The sequence below is a fragment of the Humulus lupulus genome, chromosome 3 (genome assembly GCF_963169125.1).
Source record: "Humulus lupulus chromosome 3, drHumLupu1.1, whole genome shotgun sequence".
Taxonomy (NCBI): domain Eukaryota; kingdom Viridiplantae; phylum Streptophyta; class Magnoliopsida; order Rosales; family Cannabaceae; genus Humulus; species Humulus lupulus.
Window position 1 is genome coordinate 16696548 of NC_084795.1, and position 7459 is coordinate 16704006.

Genomic DNA, 7459 nt, shown 5'->3' on the forward strand with positions numbered 1-7459 from the left:
AGAATGAAATCTTGTTTCTCCTTCGCAAGAGAGAAGAATACAGAGGAAGTTATGCCCGCAAAACATGTTACTGATGCAGCTCTCACCTTGCAGAACACATAGAGGTGGTTCAGAAGTAACTACAAACACTTAAAAGTCCAAGCTAAATTGATAAACCGAAACTTTAGGGGCTTATAATCAATCTTTAAAAATCCTACCTAAATTAATAAACCTAAACTTCTGTCAATTCTTGATAATTAATATTACATGGGTTGTTAAACAGATTAACACTTTGCAGAGAAAGAAAAAAGAATGATAATGAATTGTCTTTTCTTAGTTACTTTATACTTAAGGATATCATGTCAATGTTAATCAACCATTGCAGAAGCATGTCGCAGAATCAATGGAAAATGCTTGAGCAGATACTACTCAGATCTTCTATTCGCTTCTATTTTATCTTTCATAAACTGTATAACTAACTAACAAAAACACATACCCTAATACACACTCATGCCTTCACTTCACATGAGATAAATAACTACAATTATAACATGAAATTCATAATTATATAATATCAATAGAAAAAAATAGCTAATTCCACCATTGAAAACCTGATACATCCACACAGGCATACAAATAGTAAATCCAAGATTCCAAATACAGAGTACTTCAAGCAATGCCTAGATTCTTGACAAGAGAATAATTTCTGACAACCATAAAGCATGGTATTTCCAAACTAACTAATAGGTTACCTGGAGAGCCTCTAAGCATACTGTGTGATTGTTTACTCTTTCCAAGTAATGAGACCTTATTAACAAAATAAAGACACACAAAGCAATAACAAATTAAGACAAAGTTGTTACTAACAGACTTTTGGATTATCAACACTAATACAATCTAATCTAAAGGAAAATTTTGTTAATTTAAGAGATGAACTCTATCTCTAAACAGAGAGATACACCACAAAATGTAAGAAACCTATCATAACTTAAAAAAACTTTCAAAAAGATCACTCATGCAACTAAGAAGTTTATGCTCAGTCTAATATAAATTAAAATACTAAATAAAAGGAACACCTCATGTAGTTAATGACCATTAAACAAATAAGCTCCAAAGCTTTTTCAGAAGTTCAATAATGGTATCATGAATCAATATGCTTTGATTTACAACAAAAATGAATTTAATACCTATAACCGCTCTGTGAGTATTGGGCTAACAATTCAGAGAAAACATGATGACTTTTAAGCTGCAAATGGAATTAAAAAAAAACAGAGATATTATGCTACCTAAAATTTATGAAAAACTGAAAGAAAGTGAACAAGTTCCAGTTAAGATTTTAGTTAAAATGAGCCCTCAAAGAGCTCAATACTTCCCAATTAATTTAGGACAACATGCCTAAACTATTTATCTAAACTAACTATACCAATCTTAAAAGGGAAGCAGCAAACCTTTTTAGACATGGTGCTCATCTTGTGAAGTATTGATACAGATAAACTTCCAGTATCACCAGCAGCTAATTTCTCAATCAAATGCACCATGACTAAACTGGCAGAAACCTGCATATATTTACAATATAAATTAACTTAAAATGCCAATAATCAGTAATCACATCAAAGAATCCATCTAAAACTCTATGATCTGCAAACATTTTGTTAGGCATCAGATATTGAATAGAGCTATATAGGATTAGTGTGTTGACTTGTAAATTTACTCAAGTTCTATTGGTTGGCTAGTAAGTGTTATTGTTAGTCTATAAATAGTATAAGAGAATACTTGGAAGGGATATATAGAAGAATTTGGTTACTGTTTAAAGTTTAGAATTTCTACTCTGGGAGTTTTTGCTAGGTTTTCTCAAATTAACCTAGACTTTGTGCAAGATTTGGTTCTTTTCAGTACAATTCGTTTATTCTTAGAATAAAGCTTACAGAATCTTTCAAATCAGCAACCTAGACGGTGTATTAATTAAAATATATTAAATGAGAAACAATGGGTCAGTTGTTCAAATAAAAAAATTAATGATCAGGAAAGAAAATGCATTAACTCGAACACGCTAAAATAGCAAACGTATGGTGTTGACTTTAAAATGACTAACTAAAATTCACCCCAAACTTCATGCAAGAAAGAGCCATATATAAGTTTATACCCAAAAGTAGAAAAAAAAATGCAATATGGATTAGCGCTAGACTTGAACGCTGAAAATGGAGACAGCTAACCTCATTTTGGCATGTTGAAGTTAATATGTTAGATACTGATACAAGGCAGTACTTATAAACTGAGGCAACTAGATCCAAGGCTTTTTTACTTGCCTGAGAAACAAAAACAGGGCAGTACTCATATATTTCAGTTGAGGAAACAAAACTAAGTAGACTAGCAAAAACAGAGGACAAATACAATTTTAAATTAGCAAGGCTTATAGAAAAAGTTTTATTGTTATATTAGCACTGCCTTTAAGACTTCCATTGAATGAGATGTTACTTACACTGCCATTTATCATAACATGAAGTTTCTGCCCTGTGCTAGAAGTTCTAAATTGTCCCAGTTCCAACCCAGTTCATATATCTATTCATACAACAAAATAATCCTTTAGAAATTATCCTGTCTAAATCAAACTATGACACAATTAATAAAGCAAAATTCTAGTTATGTTGCTCACAATCAAGAGATGTGATGAAAATTTTAGGTAAAATTACCCATTCAATGATCTCACTACCTAATATTACAACCTTTCCAATAACAGTTTTACACAGATGGATAAGAAAGGAAGAAACATTGCTGCTTTTCATATTTTTATAAAGCAAACCTTTTTTTTATACTTGGCAAACTTGGAAATATCTTAAGAGTAATTAATTTTGTATGAGAATAAACAAAATGCATACCATTGGCACCAAAAATAAGGCAGCATCTGCAACATGAGAAGTTATTACTACATTAGGTTGGTGCTTTTCCAAACATTCAACAATGGGAGCTGCTCCAAGATATGTGCTAATACCCTTCATCAATCATACTAAAAAAGTAAGGTCCAACATCTCAAAAGACCACATAAAGTTGACAATACTATAAATTGCTAATGGGTCACAATCTTAATTTATAGCAAATAGATATTTCATGACCATTTTGCAAAAGGGTACCACAGACTGGTACAGCTAACATTTTACAGTGAAATAAATAGGCACAATTATATCAAACATTAGAGATGCAAATATTATTTACCAATCAAAGTTACAATTAGAGGTAGTAGAACCTTACACCTTCCATGCTATGTGATTTCTCATGAGGTGACCTTGAACCTACATAGACAACCAAATGTAAATTTTGTTAAGATACATAAGTGCTAAAGTCCAAAGATAAGAAAATTAAGAACCTTATTTCTGAAAGCCTAGCCAATTTGAGCAGCAGCAAAAGGAAGCTTATTCCCATTGTAATAGTACAAGTCTTTGAAGTTAACAAATATGCCTTGTGCAGTTTCTGGCTGCATGAACCTATAGCAGAGGAGATTTAATTACATATCATTACTGACCAAACAGGAGTCTTAATAAAAAAGAATCGCTAAGAATAATAAGTACCAAAATGTAACGTGCTCACCCAGGGCTCAAGCCAGATGGGCCTATTGATGTTTGGAACATAAGATTGAATGGATATGGATAAGAAATTGGATTCTTAGTGTCTGGAGCTGTAATGCCATGCTCCTTAAGTTTGGCACCCAGCTCTTCCGCTGAAAGATCATCCAAAACAGCAAGTAAGTTCTGCAGCCTCCTTGGCAGTTATGGAAAGGTCTTTTTGAAGCTTTTCACTGCAGAAGTCCTTGAGCAAGTGATCGGCACGATAGCAAGTCCCAGTTTCTCATCTTTAACCATAAGGTCAGTAAATTTATCAACATGGGGAAGAAAAAATCAATTTACTCTAGCATATAAAAATAGATTTTGCCACTGTAAGAACATTTTAGAAAAGTAAATTACAAATAAAAGAATTTTAACAAGAAATCATAACTAAATCTATTTTAATAGTATTGTAAAGTATTAGAAATAAATTGTAGACTAAAACTGTCCAATCTAAGATACAAATTCCAAAGAAAACATCAAAAGAAGAAAGATATAATACAATTTTACAAAGAGAAACAAAATACAATATTTACAACAAAGGTTTGAATAAAAAAAAGTACTGAAAAGAATGAAATCCATTCCCAGAAAAGTATCAATGAGAGTAGACGTTAAACAACAATGTGGTACTCAATCCAACAAGTTCCTCAAGAAAACAACAATGTTGAAGCCACCTTGTAGCAAAACTTGCTAAAATTTCAATCACATCATTTAGAAGGTTAAACCATTACCACTACAACCACTGCCATTGACATTCACCAAAACCACCATAAATGCACTTCCAACAGATAATTTATTCTATCCTTTAGAGAACAACAATAATAATAAGAGTAACGATACGTTGACACAAAATATGCAGCAAATGGCCTTTGGAGGCTTATAATGAATGTTGATAATGGTGGGAGCAGAAAGATAAAAGCAAACCGAAGACTCGTGTGTAAGACTATCATCATCAGGCCAAAAAAAAAGTTCACAATCTAAGAAGCAAAGATGGGCCAAAATAGATATCGACAAAATCAAATCCAATGTAAACAAGAATGCACTGCAAACAGGTTCAAGTTACTTGATACAAAAGCATCAAAGGCATTGTCAAGTAGTGTTCAAAAACATGCATTATAAAACAGATTAATAATAAAGGTAATCTTTAAATAATTCTTCCTCTAATCTATTCAAAACAGAGAATAACAAACTTAGATATTCAAAAGCCCTCAGATCTCATAAGCTAATATGGCCATTAACAGAGTACATGAGAATTTTCATTATAAGCCTTAAGAGCACTCACAATAGATTCTTTAAAATAGACTTTTTCAAGTGAAAAAGTAGAGAGAGAGAGAGAGAGAGAGCAATATGTATGTATGTATGTATGTATGTATGTATGTATGTATGTATGTATGTATGTATGTATGTATGTATGTATGTATGTATGTATGTATATATAGAGAGAGAGAGAGAGACAAGGCTTATAATGCAAAACCATGAAACTGCTTCTGAAAATTAGATTTTCCATCACAGGGCAAATAAGCATGCAAAGAAAGTGAAAACTAACAAAAAAAATGACAATATCTTCCTATTATTACATAAGGCAATAAAATATATATTTTGTAGCTGTAAAAAGAGACCATTTTAATATATAAATGCCCTTAGAGATTAATGCTAGAAATTTCATGAACATTGAAAATTCATTAAGAACCAATCACATCTTCAAGGTTTAAACACCACCACTTCAACCATCACCTTTGGCATTCACCACCACCAACAGCAAACACAGATCATCATCACCACAGCCAACATGAGAAAATAGTAATAAATAAAGCACAAAAGAAAATCTTACTATCAATCAATATCAGCTTTACCATTCTTAGTAATAGAATAGGAAACAGACCTATCATGTTTTGACCCAATAAAACTCCATGACTTAATCGATTTTTAATAAACACATCTTCTCACCAATTTCCAAAAATAAACTACCACTAACTATTATTATTTTACTTATGCCAAATACATAAACCATCAAAAGGAGCATGTGCACAAACCAGTACAGTTAACAAATTCTTTAGGGAAAATAAAATAAAATAGAGAAGATAACGTCTTGAATACATCTTTTCCCCTACATTGTTTCACTTTCAAAAAAGAGAAATCAAGTTAATAATCAATAAATGACCCTGAAAGACAATCATTATGCAGCCAATACATCCTATGCTCCAAATATCTATTGCAGGAGTGTACTGAAGACAAAAGTAGAGGTCTTAGACTCTTAGTATTAGAAAAAAGTACTAAGCAACCATATACTTGATATTTTTTTTTTAAATCTGAACACTAAAAAATGATCTTCATTATGAACAATCATTATTCAAGACAATAATCAGAAAACAAACCAGCAAAATAAAAAAACAGCAAGCAAACAAATTCTGTAGTCTGAGAGCATAGCATTAATGAACAAGTGCAACAAGAAAAAGAGCGAGAGAAACTGCTGCAATAATGAATAAAGTATTCCTTAAAATATACTTCAAGCAGCAGTATGTTTAAAAAATCAGATTTACAACTAAGAAAAAAATGTTGTAAAGTGCTATACCAATAAGAAAATTAAGTTGCCCTCAATTCATATAGCAATACAAGGATCCGTGTATGCACCTCAAGGTAGTAAAATGTTTGAAAATCTGGGGAAAAAATGACAAGCACAAATATTCTTTAGCGTATAAGGTCATTTTTTGTATGTAAAAAATAAATAACCAAGAGAAAATGAAATCCCTTGAAATTCTATTTTTTTTTTCTTTCCCCTTCTTAAAATACAATTTCCAAACAGAAATGTAAATAAAAGTGTTCAGATGTTAGTAAAACCATATCAAATCAACTGAACAACAGCAAAATAATAGATTTCTAGACAATTTAGTCACCAGTTGGCCTTATGCAGCTCAAGACAAAAAGAGGATCAAAATACAAGCTTCTCAGCCACACGCTTAAACAAAAGCTTACCTAAAAGGCAAGCAAAAACTTCTGTGGGGAAAACCAAGGGAACCTAAAAAAAAGACCACAAGAATAGGTGGGGAAAAACCTGAAACATAAATAGCCAGTAACAGCTCCAATACACACAAAACTTCTAGACAACTACAAAACCTAACAATAACTAAAACCCATATAAAAAAACAAGCCTAAAAATCAACATAATAGACAGCTAGTCACCTATAAGATCTACATTAATATATAACATAAGAAACAATAGACATAAGATACCACTTAGAATACCTTATACAAAAGCATTTCCCCATGTTCACAACGTTCATTATCAGGAGGAAAATCATCTTCTAGTGTCCCTTCATATGCTTCCAGAATTTCAACTGCTTTTAAAGCACTAACAAGAAAAAATAAAATTTAATAGGCCAAAACTTATACTCAAATTTAATAACCCAAACACACAACCAAGAAGAATTTATCCACTGAAAATGTAAAGAGGAACTATTCTTACATATTTACATATGTTGTATAGAAAGAAAAAAAAAAGTATTGTTTGTATACATATATAATACTTAAACACATGTACAAAAGAGAGGAATAACATTTTCTAAAAGCAATGGATGGACTGTATTAACTTCATACATGGTCCTATAAGTTCAATATTTTTCAAATATTGGGCAGTTCAAGATTTTTAGAATTTTCAAATTATGAATAGCTTACAATCTTTGTATGTTTGTCATTTTCATCAAGTTCGGAAAATTTGAGCTCATCTCCCCATTTAAGTCAGTAATCCTTCTGCAAAGAAATTCTCATTAACCAAAATAGGCACAAATAAGGTATATAATTCTCTTTTACTGAAGCATAATATAACACTATCATTATGTGTATCTTTCTCGTTAATCATTTTCAACTATATTTTTTTGCTATATATA

The 7459-nt window shown here is 31.3% G+C and overlaps 1 long non-coding RNA gene across 1 annotated transcript; it reads right to left on the reverse strand.

Annotated features, from left to right (window-relative positions):
• Window positions 1-1220: 1220 nt before the first annotated feature.
• Window positions 1221-3279, reverse strand: LOC133820956 (uncharacterized). The gene is made up of 4 exons (XR_009887233.1): window positions 3190-3279; window positions 2856-2969; window positions 2459-2538; window positions 1221-1535 (listed from the first exon to the last, which is right to left on the reverse strand). It is a non-coding gene; the product is annotated as an uncharacterized LOC133820956 (long non-coding RNA).
• Window positions 3280-7459: the final 4180 nt, after the last annotated feature.